We start from the raw sequence: 18,582 nt of genomic DNA on the forward strand, positions 1-18,582 counted from the left end.
AGTCGCTCAGGTAGTATGCTCCATACAATAACCTGTACGGAACAGGTATCTAGGTAGAGGTAGAGGTACCCACTACACCGCGAGGAGCTGCGACCAGCCAATCGGACTGAAAGCGCTCGGAAGAAGAAATAATATATAATTAAAATGTAACTTTGTTTTAAAATCACTATTAATGTTTTACAATTTATATTTGAAGCACTCACTTTGTGATTTTCCATTTTATAATTAAAATGTAACTTTGTTTTAAAATCACTATAAATATTTAATTATAACTCAATTATAATGTCTACCGGTTTCGAAGCTAACCGCTTCTTTATCAAGACTGATTAATACTAGTAATTAAGACTGATTAATACTTTTTTAGTATTAATCAGTCTTGATAAAGAAGCGGTTGGCTTCGAAACCGGTAAACATTATAATTGAGTTAAAATTAAATAATTATAGTGATTTTAAAACAAAATTACATTTTAATTACATAAATGTTTTATTATAACTTTAATGTCTTCCGGTTTTGAAGCTAAGCGCTTCTTTTTCAAGACTGATTAATACTAAAAAAGTATTAATCAGTCTTGAAAGATCTCAAGTGGCTTTATTTTTTGTGTTGATTAGCAGTCACAGTCAAAAGGGATTAGGGATGTTGGGTGATTGGAAACGGACAAAAAAAATTGAATTTTGTTTATTAGATAGTGTTTTAGTATTAATCAGTATTGATAAAGAAGCGGTGAGCTTCGAATTTTTAAGTTTGTAGCTATTTTCTATGTAAAATAATATTTAAATTAATATTAAGTAATACTTTGTTACTCTTTGTCGATAAATGTAGACAATATTAACACGGAAAAATAAGAAGCGTAGTAAACATTTCACATAAATTAACGAAGATTACCGAGAATTAAAAAAAATGCCTTCATTTACATCTTCATCTTTGTAGACGCATATTTGATAGTCAAAAATGCGATGATGTTTTGACTTAAATTGTTTTAAAGTATAAATCAAACATTTGAAGTACCTTTGAAACGACTTTGTTTTTTTTTACGCCAAATTTATTTTATGCGAAAATACTTTGAATACTTTATGTATTTAACACATAACTTTTCGGAAGATTGTACTTTTTAGTAATATACAAAAAAATATTCCAAAAGGTATTCCAGTAATTACAATAGGTGCTTTTGTCTTGTACGACTTCATTGATAAGAAGCTTTAAATATATGTATTTAAAAAAAAGTATTTTATAAAGGTAGTTTTAAAAGCCTCATTTTGATCCTGACGTCGCCACTTATTACTTGAGTGACGTCATCGCTTTCCTGTTAACCTAGTCAGGTTGCATCCGCCCGATTTCATTATTACCTATATAGCGTTCATTCCAAAAGCACCGTGAAAGAAACTGGCTGTCGACCTCTCACTTAACAGACGTACATCTTGCGTCTCCCTTCGACTCCGCCACGCGCCCTGATGTCCGACTGAAACGCAAATATTTTCAAAAGTTGTACGCTTTACTCACTTCATTGCTCGCTAAAATTCCTTAGTCCTGACGTAGACACGAATTTTTGAGATTTCAAAAGTAGTTTCAATCAATATACAGCTATCTCTGTCTGCTGCCCTACTGTCGCGAACTAAACTGAGCGAGACAAGTAATTAGGTGGATACTTTTATTAATGCAAAATCTTTCGTTTGTGATTAATTTAATGTCATTCAAAGAGCACTTCGAGATTTAGAAAGACGCCATCAAATTAACAGTTGTCTCTTTTTTCCTGTAAAGTGAAGGAGACGGGATTATTTTATTTAGTATGCTCCGCCCTACCCCTGTGTTGTTCGTATTACTAGCGTGAGGTGCATTCCAAAAAAATCGAGCTTGTAAGCATTTGGCGGTCAACTAGTTTTCATCGTACTTTTTATGCAAATAGTGACTGACTTCTCTGTCACGAGATGACAGTCTCAGTGAATTTTTGCACGAATGCCTCATGTTAGCGACCATTGTCCACTCGTGAATTTTAATAGGTCAAAGTATATATGGTGTTTATGCTCACTTACTTAGCGCGAGGTTTTCATCGTCTGCTTGAGAATTCTAATAGGCTTTTGTAACGATGTTGGATCATTGGCTAATAAATTAATATGAAAAATCACAAGACTATCGATAACATTCTCATTAAAATCTGTAGGGAACTAAGAGAGAGATATTAAAGTTTAAACATTGGATATTTGAATAAAACGAAAAACGTGCGTTTGCGTACGTTATCAAATTTCCGCCATCGAACGTTTATGACGTCATATGATTTATTGTCTATGGCGACCACCTCTGCACTAAAAAATATCGTTCGCGAAGTTAATGGCATCCCGACATCACTTCTTTAGCGAATAGCAGAAGAAATTTTTGGCTTCAACTGCCAACAAGCGATAATGCCCAAGACTTGGCCACTAGTGGACAAATCGCAATTTAAAATGATAACTAGAAAATTTACAATTAACGCCACCTTCTACATCAGTTACTGATCACAATAATACTGTCATCAATCTAATATATAGTGCCCCATGCACCGCTGAGTGCGGATAAAGAAAATAGAGGGAATGGGATCATATTATATAACTGATTTCAGATAGCTCTATATAAAGTTAGACTATTAGTTTACGCATTCATAATAATATAATATTAATATGAATTAATATATTTTTTATTAAATACAATCTAAATTTCTACGGAAATATCTATAGTAAATATGTATTTTATTAAAAATATTGATATAAAGGTTTGCTTTTGCCTGCATATGTGACAGTATGAAAATATTTTCATTTCAACAATTTTTCTTAAAATTTAAGCATTTTTAACCTTATATTATGCCTTTTTATAAAGCTGTTTATTTTTTCTAAGAATATATTTTATTAATTTTATTGTACCTACGTATTTTTACCCAAAAGTTTGTATTTTTTTAAAGCATTTGTTAAATGCTCGACTAAGTTTTTAAACATCAACCGACCTAATGGTACTGAAAGGGCTGAATATAATTATAACCATATATATTAGGAATATTTTTTTACATGTATATAAATACATATACATGAATATACATGTTTATTAATGTATTATTGTTGAAAAAAAAGGTATAAAAAAACATCAAAAAATGCTATATCTAGCATATGCAGCTACATATGGTACGTGCAACATTGTAGTAACCGATCGTCCACCAACTTTGTGACACAAATATTATAATCACACCGGGTTCCGTTATATGGAAAGCTACGGGAATTTTGTTTTAATCGAGACTTAATGAGATATCGATTCAATTTACCTTTGAGTGAATCAGTAGGATTGTCGAACGATTTGATTACATTTCGGAAAGTTGTGCACTTATATATAATATTTGCGACTAATTTGGGAAATAATGTTTTAAATTTAGCTACTAATTTAGTTTTATTTTGGTGACATCATTAGGAATCTACCTAAAGGACGTATACTCCTATCATATTGTAAATAACGATTTGGTTTATGAATTTATTTATATTAAATTCAAAACGTACCCTTTCATTTTTAAGTATATATCTACATACATACATATTAATTGATAATATAATTTCCGGAATGTTTTTTTGCAAACAGTTTGTAGTAGGTACCATTACAAACTTTATATAAAAAAAACTTTGTTTTTAACAACTTTTATTTTTCATACTATTTTTCCAACCGATGGGCTTCGACATGCACCAGTTGGAATAGTTCCAAAAATAAATATGGTTAAAAACAAAGTTTGCAATTTCGTACTTTATTAAAAATAATACGGTATATTTGTTTATCCCTATGGACACTCATTTGGTGCACAAGACGAGTTGTTAACTAATTCATGATTGTGTAATATTTGTATATGGGAAATATATATATAATATGTATATGGGAAAGAAAATGTAGGAGGAACAGTGATTATCAATTATGATGAAAACATACAATTTTATTAATTTTTTCTCATCGACGATTCGACGACTCAACGCTTGGTAAGAGAAGAAACCTGTGGGATTTTGTGTCGCTCGATTTATTCTTCAAACTGGATTCGTCTATATAATTTTCCGTTATTTTTCGTAATAAATGTATTTTAATGTTTAAAAAGGGCTGAATTTATAAAGAAGTTAAAAAAAACAGTTACATTAACATTCTGGCGGTAGGTACCAATATCATTAGAAACAGTTGCGTAAAAAAATGCGTTAATTGTATCTACAAAACATGGATAACGCTTTTGTAATTTCAGCCCAAGGAGAAGTATTATATTCAAACCCTTATCGGCACCCCGATGGTGTATAGGGCACTGCATCATATAAACGCAGTGTTATCTTGATCGTTAACACATCAAGGAAAGGTGATCAGCCCTCCGCTTCAGTTACCAATCCAGGGTAATACTGAATAAATATTAGAGTGAAAAAATCACTTATATCTATTTGACCCCCCCCTGGGAATCGAACCCAGGACCTCCAGTACGGTAGCCAAGCGTGCTGACCATTAGACTATGGAGTCGGACAAGAAGTATAAGAATTGTAAAAAATTAATACTTGTGCACAAGTATTGAAAAATACTATTTAAAAAAAATCGTTGTCAAAGAAAAAAAAACGCTTAAAGAGTATTACTGAAAATTAAAACAAACTACCTACCAGAAATCTCTTCTGGGTTTTCTTAGAAATAATAAATTTGTGAAGCCCGCAGCCCGACTACGTAAACTATAATTATGTATTAGGGGTAGTATTTAGGCGATTTCAAACAACCCCTGTGAAAAATGAGTAAGAATCTTTGTGTTCGCCGAATCCTATTATGCACGGCACGTTTACCGTGTTATAAAAATTTAATAAACGACACCCCTCCCAAAGTCCTGCGTCCCCGGTAACAAAAGACTTGTGCAGATTCGCAGATCATAAAAAAGACCTTCCAGGATAATATACTAAAAAGGAAGGATGAAAAATAACACCTGTTGTAAATACAACAGTATTCAGGTGTAATTGTAAATTACACCTAAATACCGACTAACGGATAAGACCCAAAGCCTATTTCGAGAAAATATAGGGATTTGGAAATACATACATCTCCCACGAGAAGAATTTCTAGGTAGGATGATAATATTTTAATTTAAGTTTTACTTGGTACTAACTACTATTTTGAAAAATCTATGGCGACACGTGTTTCGATGTATCCCGCATCATTTTTAAATATCGAAATATGAATAGATATATAGAGAAGCATTAATTATGGTCGGATACTTTTTGAATAGACCTTGTATTTTTTGTAATAATGAAATATATTTCTGTTTTTATTATTTATAAAAATACTTAAATTTCATACTTTTTCAGTGAGCCTTAGCGGCTCATTATTGAACATAGACATCAAATTGTTGTAGAGTGGGTTCGAACCCAGAAACTCTGACTCAAGAGATCGGGACACTAACCACGGGACCACAACTCGAAACTTGCCACAAAGTATCCGCCGAATCAATTAATAAAAAAAGTTGATTATTTTTTATTATTTCAAATCTGAAGAACTTTTCTATTATGTACTAATAAAAGATAGTATATATAATTATTTACCAAAAATAGGCTATATATTACAATATTATTTTCTATTTTATGTATAACAAACCTTAAATATCCAGTAAAAAATATTAAATAAATGATTAAGTAAAATTAGAATATAGATGTCTTGTTGTCTGCCTCCGTGATGTAATGGGTAGCGTGTTTAGCTACCAAGCTGGAGGTCCCAGGTTCGATTCGCAGGAGGGGAGTGAATATAAATATTAGTGATTTTACACTCTGATATTTATTTCATATTACCCTGCACTGGTCACTGACGCGCAGGGTTGATTACCTTGCCTTGATGTAACTAACGATCGAGATAACACTGCATCAATACGATGTAGTGCCCTATGCACCATTGGGTGCGGATAAGAGTTAGAAGACGTCTTGAGTATTTATAGAGATAACGACCTGTCAAACACTGGTTTAAATGATCATTTTTGAAAACTGTCTTACATTCACCGGTTTATACACATCGTAATACCCAGACTTCCATGTTCCCATTTAAAAACTCCTTCATTTTTGTTAAGATAGGCATAATTAAAAAAAATCTTACCTAAATCCAGCATTTGATAAATAAAATTTGGACATGGTAAATAAAAATATGAATACATCCGTTATAAAAACGGATGTTTTAACATGTAAAATGGACATTATGATTTCAACTAACAATTGAATCGATTTCTCTCAAATTTGCACTACCGGTGTTTTTTTTTTTAATTTTAAAATAATGAAGAAAATAATCGAAAGCGTTGGTTTCGGAGGAATATATGTATTTTAAAATCAAATTTTTGGGAAGGTAAAACTATGCACACAAAATGAAAACATTACTTATAATTTTTATAAACAAATTTGTTTGATTTAAATGCATTCATTTTTTAAAAATCAATACAAGTTAATTAAATTATATTACATAAGTATATGTATAGAATACTCTATTATTCATTAAGATATTGTATATTAAATTGCTGTGAAATTTATGAAAGAAGGATGAAAGTAGACTAAATGCAGTCGAAATGCGATCTCTCAGAAGAATGTGCGACAAAACGATGTATGATAGATGTATGATAGATATACGAATAGTGAAATAAGAAAGGAATGCAAAGCTGAGATAAGCATTATCGATAGAATTAAGAAAGGTGTGTTGAGATGTTTGGACATGTAGAACGAATGAGTGAGGAAAGAACGGTAAAACAAATTTATGAGGCGAATGTTAGCGGGAAAAGAAGCAGAGGAAGACCGAGGAAAACATGGCACGATCAGGTATGCCAAATACTTAAAAGTGGTCAGGTTATGAGTCGTAACAATCGGCGGGTATGTATGAGGAGATGCATGAACGTGGAAGAGGCGAAGAATGTTTGCAAGGACAGAGTGGTGTGGCGCTCTATTCTCTCTGCCTACCACTGCGGGGAAGCGGCGTGATGGTTAGTTAGTTAGTTAGTTAGAAATTTATGATGAGTAGTATAAAAAACAAAATAATAATACACGCTGTGGTTCTCGTTCGCGTCATTAAAAGAGCTACCTTTTGTAATTTGTGCAACGCCCTTGTGATGATCTTTTAATGCTCTTATTTTCTTTTAAAATGACTACCAAAGTCATTTCAGCATCCTGTTTTCTCACTCCATATCACATCTATATCTATTAACTACGAGTTTTCTCCTACATTGTATTTTTAACCAATAAAACAAGGAACAAATGACTGTAATTTGCAAAGAATTCTTAATATGCTCAGAGCTAAGTATAAGCTAAATTATAATGTGTCGCATAAAGTAAAAAACTGGGTCATTTTATGCACGATATGTATCTTTCATATAATTTTGACGAGTTTTCACTATATTTTTCTAGAAAGAAAGGTATGTTGAAGAAATTCCAAAAAAAAAATTATTTACAGTTTGTTCTTTACAGTTATTTGATGCAAACTGTAATCAAAACAACCTGACTATTATGTGGAAAAAAACGCAAAGAATAAAAATATTCCTTGTGGAATTTAAGAAACAAATCTGTTGGGTATCAATGTATTTTTAATTTTTAATTCTCGATCATTTTCATGACCTTCTTGAAAGACATGTCACTATTTATTGATTTGATTTTTAATATGAATACATATGAATATATGAAAATATATGAGTAATGATTTCTAGGAACGTAATTTGTAAACATATTCGTATTTTAAAGTTAGGAAAGGTTTAATTTAATTTAATTAAAATAAAGTTTTTAAGATTAAAATTGACTAAAATCCTAAACACATAACAAGGCAAGAGTACGTCGAACTCTTATTATTGGATATCATTGATGTCGGTACTACATATATAATATAAACACGCACACTTATATCTCGACTATAGCACCACCTAGTGGGTCCAAAATTTACAGAAACTTTTTTAAAGCCAGAACAAACATGTATCCAAAATCTGGAGTGATTTAGACGTGTAGTTCCCAAGATTGATGGTATTGAACATATGCATCGATGATTATAAATATTTTCTTCTTATTTATTAGACGTTTTTTCACTGCTGGATGTAGGCCTCTTTTATTTTTTCCATACTTCTCTCGTTTGAGCTTTTTCAAACCACTTTAGTAAATGACAAGGACAATGTCATCGACCTATATTCTCTAAGGCTACCTTATTCCTTTCTTCATGTTCCATGGTCTTCAAAGCGGTATTCAGCAGTGTTTTCTTGATCGATACTTACTCCTGCGCTTCAGGGACCAGTCCAGGATAATATTAACTAAATATTCGATTGGAAAATCACTAATATTTATTTTCAATTCCTCCTGAGAATCGAATCCAGGACCTCTAGCACGATAGCTAAACACGCTAACCATTACACCACAAAAGCGGATAAATATATATATGTATAAATATATATATATATATATATATATATATATATATATATATATATATATATATATATATATATATATATATATATATATATATATATATATATGTATAATTTTTTTTACAACATTTTGAGTTGTCCAAATACTTGTACACAAAATCTGGATAATGTCCAATTGCAGGAGTTATTTTAGTATTTTTTTTTACTAGTGAAGTTCTAGTGATTCAAGAATAATGTTTTAAAAATTGGTTCATATACACATAGAACTTAGAAGAATTTGAGTAGTGTGGTTGTCAATAATGGGTAGAATTGGTGAATTTTACACGTGTATAGAGTGATCACTTAAGCCAGCCTATGACGGTAGCCCCGTAAATGTATATATATATATATATATATATAATATAAACATATCAATTACAAACATATGTAATTGACCTATGGGCGTGCGGCGATGGCATAGAAAATTTAGTCTGTCAGCATAGATAAATAGTTGACTAATAGGATGCGTTATAGTGGTAAATATAATTATTTCTGATGAGTATTTTTAATTTCTTTATTCCCTAGATGGGCAGAGCAGGAATGTTCGAGACGACTAAGCATTTTGTGCTAAGATTTAACGGTTATCAGCTCACTGGTCAAGAATATCAAGCGAGGCTAAGAATGAATGAATTAATTATACGCTATTTGTCGGTTACATTATTATTACATAACGGTGCAGGTACCAAGTTCTTGTTCACTTCTATACGTAAATGGTGAACGCATTCCAGTCTTGTCCTGTTTGGACTCTAAATACGATTTCAGCCTTTGTTTACGATTATTTGAAGTATTCATTTGTAGACGGCTTTAATAGAAAACCAGTCGAGGAAAGGATTAAGATTTTAAGTTCCTACCCACTTAATGCCTACCTTTGATTTTACGGCGTGAAAGCTGGAACGTAAGACAGAGGTACATATGCCTACGTATATGTGAATAATTTAAAATACATTTGTCTTGTTCTCATAAGCTATTATTATTAAGTTTATTTAATAAAATTATGTAAAAATTAAGACTAAATTAAAAAAGATAAAATAAAAATTATACTGTGAATCCTCGATATAACGGACTTCTATTTAACGAAGTTTGGATAAAGTGGACTAAAAATCCGGCCAAAGTAAAAAAATGTAAAAAAAAAACGTCGTGTTAATATTATCCATACATGCTAAAATTCAAGTGTCGCCGCATGTAAACAATTTTTAGCGGCCATGATAATCACAAATTATGCCTCAAAACTTCAAAAGTGCCAAAAAAACTTGATTAAATTTTTAAAGTAGGATTACCGAAATCAAGCGCGTCGATATCAAACACGTGTCCGAACTTCACGATCGTGTATCCAAATACAATAAATATAATTTTATTTGCATTTTGTATTATTTATATCTAGATACAGTGTTCATATTCTATTTTTTTTAAACTTATTTTTATATAACGGTCCTCCCCCCCACAATAAGTCCGTTATATCGAGGTTTTACTGTACATTAAATCTCAGAAATTTTACTCTTTGTACCTCTTACTATCATAACATAACTATTTTAATATAATATTATTATTATTATATTTTAATATATATATATATAATAATCCGATGAAAGACTAAAGCAAATATTCTGCAGATAATATTGTCATATGGAGTATAAAATTATGACAGAATTAGTATTACAAAAATATCCCTTATAAGCGAAATATTTTCGATTCACGGTACAACTTTTATTCACGTTTTCCCTATAATATGGAATGCAAAGCCTTTCTGTTTGTAGGTCAATAGTCGCCGCAGGCTGCTTACTTCGGCACACCTGACTATATGAACACTTGCATATTTCATATGTGAATACTATATAAGTACATACCACACACACGTAAATTCGTTGTTGAAACTTTGAATTATTTCGTCAAAACGTGAAGTGAAGTAAATGTAAATTTGAACCACAAGGAAAAACAAAGACAAGCATAATCTCAAAAAAACCTAAGGTCGTTTGCATCTATTTTTGTCAGTTTGATAGCGATGTGGGTACCTGTGTAAGAAACAAGTACCTACGTATTCAGGAAGTATTGATGCAATGCCTCTCAGTCATTTGTGTAGTTAAGGATATTTAGGTGGGGTCGATATCATCATCAAATTATGGCGATACCGTCAGCACTTTTTGGAACGCCAGGTAGGTACTCAAAATCCGCTACAAATATCGAATTATTGGGACGTAAATTTACAGAACAGCGTATTTTAAAATGAATAAATAAAAAAAAAACAAAAAAAGAATTCTGCCTACACGCAGTGGAAGTGAAACTTATTAAAAAATAAATAAATAATTTAGATTTAGCGTAAGACACAAAGAGAGAAAGAGAGACAGAGAGGAAGAGAGAGAGAGAGAGAGAGCATCTAAAAAAAACAAAAAATTTAAAGAAAAATATTTTTGTATATATTTATATATTTCCCAATTATGATACGTACCTACTTTCATATGTGAGTGTGAACTCAGAAATGAGGCAGCATCTATGATTGAATTAAATAAGCTTTTTATTTGGCAGAAACCGTTTTGAAATTTAGGATTCTACCCAAGTTACCCAAGTTACATACTGGGAGACGCCTGAAAACGTGCTTTTTTTAAAGCATTGCAGTGTATAAAACAGATATGTAGTTTAATTATAAGTACATATATTAGAAACATTAATGCATTTTCATAAGGGTCTCTGCAAAATAAAAAGCTAACTAAACTCAACCAAAGATGCTTCTAAGAACTCGCATATAAAAGAAAGTGTAAATTATATGATATATACGGGTTTCAAAAATTTGAGTAGTGTGGTTGTCAATCATGGGTAGAATGGTGAATGTTACGTGTGTATGAAATGATCACTTAAATTGGTATACGACAGGTCGTAAGGCCTGTAAATACCCAGATTTACATATTTTTCCTCATCTCTGTGGAGAGGTAAACATAAATAACTCCTAAGAGGAGAGAACCAGATTTGTGAACAAGGATTTGGACACACTTATTTTTTTAAAATTGAAAATACGAGTATATTATTTAATATTGTTTAATGTACTCGTATATTTGAAATTAAAATACACACATGGATACTTGGTTAAATAATCGAATTTTTCGCAATGATCGACCAATATTATTTCGCAATACCATTTCTCCGTAAAAAGTGTTGGCTTGTGGTTGAGCGGTTTAACTTAAAAAGGATTTACGTGGTTCGAATATTTGTAGTTATTTCTTTTTACATATATGATGCAACCGCCAAGAATAATCACATATTCTGATTCTGTTATCCTAAATAAAAAACCTTTATCTATATTCAGATGTCAATAAAAAATAGTGATTTATAAAATATACCGATTATTTATTTAATTTGAGGTAATTTTTATATATTGCAAATAAAACGTTTTTCTATATTCACCCTTGCAAAACACGCGATTCATATAGCTAATAGATACCTGGAATTAAACCGATGGATTATTTGGAAAATCCTATATGTTCATCATAGTGTGCACAGTTATTTATTGCGATAATAAATTTTAACATTCATATAATCAAATACTTTTTGCAGAAAGTAGTCATAGATATTTTTTTCTCAGATTGTAAAACATAATTAGGTAGGTATTCAACATAATGTATGTATTGCCAACGAGTTATGCCTTTCATTTGGTGAGGAATTTTTGCCCAAAGGCTCGACCGGAAAAGGGAACTCATAAAAAAAGCTGTGGATTTTAAGCGTTTTCATTAATGTTTCATTTTTAGCATCTCCCTTTTTTGTGTGCGGTCTTTGATTTGTTATCATTAAATGGAATTATAGATCCGTTCGGGACCAGCAAAGTTTGTATAGAAAGTGACCACTGACCTAGGTACAGGTTTTGATGCGTTGTTCTCAATCAAGTGGATTTCGTATACCAGAACACAGGTATTCTTTTTGCCTAAGAAATTAAACACAGAAAGGTTTCATAAACAATTATATTTAAAAAAAATACGTAATTTATGCTTACTATCACTTTTTATGGTGCATTGTTGGTTTTATTGCAACGAACATAGATTTACACTATGGATTGTCCATTTCAGCAATATTATAAAAAAAAACCTAGATAATGCAGTAGTTACGGTCCGATACGATATCATGGCTAATCTGTATTAATTTAAGAGTATGTATTCATTTTTAAATCGAACACAGATTTTTCGAGTCTACTAAGTTGTATTGTATTAAAAAAAACACATAAAAATTAATACTGTGACAATTGTTATGGCGTTTTCAAACGAATGTGAATATTCGTTTGAAAAAAATAATACATAAATTAAATGGAGTTCTACAAATTAAACGCCTAACTAACAAACTAACTAACTAACCATCACGCCGCTTCCCCGCAGGGGTAGGCAGAGAGAATCGAACGCCACACCACTCTGTCTTTGCAAACATTCTTTGCCTCTTCTACATTCATGCATCTCCTCATACATACCCGACGATTATTACGACTCCTGACCCGGCCGCTTTCAAGTATTTGACATACCTGATTATGCCAAGTTTTCCTCGGTCGTCCTCTGCTTCTTTTTCCAACTACATTCGCCCCATAAATTTGTTTAACCGTTCTTTCTTCACTCATACGCTCCACATGTCCAAACCATCTCAACACACCTTTCTTAATTTTATCGATAATGCTTATCTCAGCCTTACGTTCTTTCCTTATTTCATCATTCGAACATCTATCAAACATCGTTTTGCCACACATTCGTCTGAGGGATCGCATTTCGACTGCATTCAGTCTGCTTTCATCCTTCTTTTGCCAACTCCATGCTTCGCTTCCATACATAAGGGTTGGAACCAGAACTATATTGTGTACTGCCAGTTTAGCTTCCGCTGATAGATTTTTATTTGCTAAAACTATCAGCTCAATAAATGATTTTGATTTTAGTGCACCATTCACTCTGTTCCTAGCATTCACTCTCCTTTCTATGTCTTTATCAATCTTTCCATCCCTAGAAAACATACTACCCAAATATATGAAATCATCTACCTGTTCCAAAATCTCCCCATTTACCAATATTTCACACTCAGATCTACATTCATCTCTTTCAAAAACCATGATTTACGCCAAATTAATAAATAATCTGTTTAAAGTTTCAACGTGGAAAATGGATGCCATAGTATCCTATAGTATCCTATTGATTTGGACTAATAATACGATCTAATAATATGAACTTAAATTTAAGTTTTGTACTGATTTTTTTACTACATTGTATAAAATAAAATAACAACCAAATAAATAAAAAAATCACAAAAATAAAAGTGGCAAAACCATAAAGTTGATGTTTTATTATTTGAACTTAAATTCTCAATCTCAAGAGAGTTTTCATATTTATTTAGCACTTATAATTTTAAACGGTGAGTCAAATAAATTTATATAATACCTTGAAATTTTGGAGTAATGATAAAGCTTCAAACAGACAGGTGCCCATTAAAAAAATTAAATGACCCAAGATATACAGATTTCTGTTAATCTTTACGAGGTCCAAATACGTGATCCGCTTTCAGATGTAGACCATAACCAAATATTGTTATAGAACACCAATATTGTTCAAACACTTCAATTTAGGTGACAGTAACGGTACACAAAGACAGAGCAGGGTATATACTTTACACTCAATCAGTTGTACCAAAAGAATTTATAGAGTTAAGGAACACTTAAGTAAGTTAAGGATAAGACTGTCATCACAATATGAATATGAACTGTAAGTAGTGCATAGGTATATTTTTCAATTCTTAAACTTAATGCTTACATAAGTCAATATTCTTTATTATTTTTTGACATCTCATCAAAGATGAAGAAGAATATGGAAGTCTGGGCATTTACGGGGCTGACGACCGTCATAGGCTGGTTTAAGTGATCACTTTACACACGTGTAACATTCACCAATTCTACCCATTATTGACAACCACACTACTCAAATTCTTGGAAGTTCTATATATATAAATTAATTTAGAAACCTTGTTCATGAATCACTAGAACTTCACTACAGACATCTATTGGTGAGATGTAAAGAAGCTTTTTTTGACATCTCATCTTTGATGAGATGTCAAAAAATAATATGAAAATAACTCCTGTAATTGGAGATAATCCAGATTTTGTGAACAAGTATTTGGACACACTCAAGATGTTGTGAATAAATTATCTGGTCAAATTATAAGCTTAATAATAAAAATGAAAATGGTATTTTCTGGCGTTTCTCATGTGTGTGATTATAATCCAGGATTCGGATCTCACATACTAATATAAGAGTTTCTGCTTAGTAAAAAGCTTCTTTATATCTCACCAATAGATGTCTCTAGTGAAGTTCTAGTGATTCATGAACAAGGTTTCTAAATTGGTTCATATATATAGAACTTCCAAGAATTTGAGTAGTGTGGTTGTCAATAATGGGTAGAATTGGTGAATGTTACACGTGTGTAAAATGATCACTTAAACCAGCCTATGACGGTCGTCAGCCCCGTAAATGCCCAGACTTCCATATTCTTCTTCATCTTTGATGAGATGTCAAAAAATAATATGAAAATAACTCCTGTAATTGGAGATAATGCAGATTTTGTGAACAAGTATTTGGACACACTCAAGATGTTGTAAATATTCTTTGTTATAACTGAATTATCGCTCGTTGATTATATCTAGAAACAAGTGTACTGTCAAATATATAAGTCAGTACGCGACTGGCAAGCGTTGTGTAAAGATTAAGCTAAACTTAAGTAATAGTAAAATAAATACTTTTCTGTGAAACTGGGGCTGGTCCTATGGAGCAGTGAGTACAGGGTGCAACAAAATTAGTCATACTATCGAAAAATGTTATAATTTTTGCAAATGATATTTGACATTTGTGAACTAGACAGCTGTGGTATACAGATTCAGGGTGGCGCAAAATTAATCATCTAATTTTGTTTTTAAACAACTTTTTTATCACATTAGAAAAAAATGATTATGAGTAGTGAAAATATTTGTTTGGACCTTAATAATTTTTCAGTATGAAGTAAAAAATATGATATTTGTCAAGTGGCTGCCGCTAGGATTGATACACATTTTTGTTGTTCTTATCAAATCTGTTTGTATACTGCAGCTGTCTAGTTCATAAATGTCAAATATGATTGACGTACGATGCCATTTACAAAAATTATAACATTTTTCATTAGGGTCATTGATTTTGTGCTATCCTGTACCTACATAGCCATGCAGTAAGGAATCTTGTATTGAATGGATTACATGTGATGAAAAGGTTTATTATCTCCGTTACAGAATCTCTGCCTTTCTCTGAATATTAAAATTTAAATATCTAAACGGTAAGACCACGGGTGGACAATATATGAATAGAAAACCAGTTTCCTAAACAATAATATATACATACATATTAGTGATGAAACGTGGTTTTACTTGTACAGTATCGATTGAATGCTATTGTCGATTTAAAAAAAAAAATCAAATGAAAAAAATGAAAAGCAGTGTCTTCTATTTGAATAACACTTATTTTTTATTTTTTTACCTTTATCTGCACCCAATGGTGCATAGGGCACTGCAGCGTATTTTCTCGGTGTTATCTTGATCGTTCGTGAAGACAAGCTGATCAATCCTGCTTTCAGTTACTAGTCCAACTAACTATAGTATTATAATAAATTTTAGATTGAAAAATCACGAATATTTGTTTTACCCCAACTGGGAATCGAGCCTGCGGCCTAGAGCGCGGTAGCTAAACACGCTAACCATTACACTACGGAGGTTTTATTTACATATAGGTGCTCATATTATATTACAGTGGTAGTTGAAAATATTTTCACATATTTTGGCATGAGGAACGAATGAGTGAGGAAAGAAAGGTGTAGAAAAATTGTGAGGCAAATGTAGTTAGAACTAGCAGAAGAAGGCTGAGGAAAACTTGGCATGATCAAGTATGGCACATACTTAAAAACGGTCAGGTCAATAGTCGAAATAATCGGCGGGTATGAGGAGATGCATGAATGTGGAAGAGGCGAAGATTGGTGTGGCGTTCTATTCTCAAAGCCAACCCCCGCGTGAAGCGGAGTGTTGGTTAGTTATATTTGTAATATCTTACCCGCATGTAAAAGCGAATACAAAACACAGCTTTATCTTAAATGTTGATTGCTTTTAAAATTTTGTATTCGTAATAAGCTTCGTATAACGAATTCACTAGCTGAAATTATGACTGTGTTCGTATTATGATTGAATTATTCGAGTTATTCATTTTAAACGTATTTTCTGACTACTATCTTGTAATCTTTATAATCGATTAAGTTGTTCGACTTTAAGGATGACAGCACGATTTCTGATTACAAGTAATTTGATAATTTTAATGAATTAATCGAATAACTTTTAACAATAGAATATTTATTAGAATAAACGGTTAAATCGAATAACTATGGTTTTCGTATGGTTTATCGATCGCTTATTCAATTATTGCGATTATAAAATATGACACAGATGTCAGTAGCGTCGCTTGTCATTTGGTCAGAAAAATAAATACACCAAATTGGGCATTTCAATATAAGTACTTATTATGTAGTTTTAAAATTCTTTGTATCATAATCAAGATCTTTTTCATTTAAAAACATTTGACATTTAATTCAATTGTAAATTGTAATTTACTAAAAAACGTTAGTGAATAATGCGGAATTTCGGTCAACTTTCGATGAAATAGTTAAAATGTATCATTTTTAGGCGTTAACATAACTAATATATAATTAATACGTAAATTAATTTGTATATTTTTAATTGTGTCAGTTGAGGTAAACACACGAACATATATTAAAGTAATTGTTACACGTTTGTATTGGAAAAACAACGGTAGTGTGGAGGTCGTCAACCTTTTGGTCAAGCACACATCACGTCACATATATTTTTTACTAAAAAGTTTCGTTTTTTATCCATAGATGGCAGTAACCTAATGTGAATTTTATTCCGAGCTATTTTACTTAGTGACTTTTCGTGAATACGCTTACATTTAGAGGCATGTCCTGACATCTATACAATTTTATTATAAAGTTTACTAAAAATGTTTGTTATATTGACGTTTTCATATATTGTTATTATCGCAGTGCATGGCATGGGGGGCGTAGCTCAGATGGTAGAGCGCTCGCTTAGCATGTGAGAGGTACCGGGATCGATACCCGGCGCCTCCAATACTACTTTTTTTGCTATTTTTTTAAATACCCAGGAATTTGGAATCATAAAATTCATAATCAAAATGTACCTAGAATAGAAATGTTTATTTCATGCATCGTTTTTACCCACTTGTTTATCAAATGTAAAGGGACCTAACCTAAAATGGGGCTAAATTACCAAAAAATATTATTATGGGCATCATCAGTACATGGTAATATTAATTAACGCCATTTTATGAGCTTATGACATTTTACTTATGTGTATATTAAAAATATAAATACATATTTTACCAACCATGCTGAAAAATTGGGGTGTTGTATATAAACAAAATACAAATTTAAAAAATATAAACCACATTTAAAAAGTAATGGGGAAGTCAATTTATGTGCTTATAATATTTTAATACTGTATAGTAAAAATATATGTATTTTTTTAATATAAAACCATAAATAAAAAGTAATTAAGAAATAATGCGTTCAATAGACAAACAAAATATTTAAAAAATAAAAACTAAAAGTAGGAAAATAAAAGAAGGCCAACGGCACGCGGTGTTCCCAAGCGGTCACCCATCCAAGTACTGACCGCGCCCAATGTTGCTTAACTTCGGTGATCGGACGAGAACCGGTGCATTCAACATGGTATGGTCGTTGGCGAGAGCCAAATGAAATTATTAAAATATATACAATGATAATATTGTATTTTTTATTAGTTTTTTTTTAGTTTACGTTGTAGCTTCCATACGAAAGCAAATGTTTTCGTGAATTATTGACGGTTGACATGGATCCCGGTGCCCGCCAAATACTATTTCTGTCAAAACTGTTTTTATTAGTTAAGTTTAGTTACTATGTTTTTTCATTGCAAATTCCGTCTCATACCTGGATCTGGTTCAAAGACTGTTGGCCTTCTCAGGACCACTAAAAGAAAATAAATGTAATCTAAACGAACCGTTCTTACTTTTATGGATTATAATTTCTAATCAATTGTGAAATAATTTTACTGCTTGTAAAATATTAACAATAATATTTT

General features: G+C 31.5%; 2 non-coding genes across 2 annotated transcripts; one reads left to right on the forward strand and one right to left on the reverse strand.

Moving 5' to 3' along the window:
- The first annotated feature begins 17,500 nt into the window (after positions 1 to 17,500).
- On the forward strand, positions 17,501 to 17,573 carry TRNAA-AGC (transfer RNA alanine (anticodon AGC)). The gene has a single exon. It is a non-coding gene; the product is annotated as a tRNA-Ala (tRNA).
- Positions 17,574 to 18,089: 516 nt separating this feature from the next.
- Positions 18,090 to 18,208, reverse strand: LOC148303807 (5S ribosomal RNA). Its single transcript, XR_015838426.1, has one exon. It is a non-coding gene; the product is annotated as a 5S ribosomal RNA (ribosomal RNA).
- Positions 18,209 to 18,582: the final 374 nt, after the last annotated feature.

The sequence above is a fragment of the Brachycentrus maculatus genome, unplaced genomic scaffold, assembly GCF_059751285.1.
Source record: "Brachycentrus maculatus isolate JH-2025_06_01 unplaced genomic scaffold, ASM5975128v1 h1tg000345l, whole genome shotgun sequence".
Classification (NCBI taxonomy): Eukaryota; Metazoa; Arthropoda; class Insecta; order Trichoptera; family Brachycentridae; genus Brachycentrus; species Brachycentrus maculatus.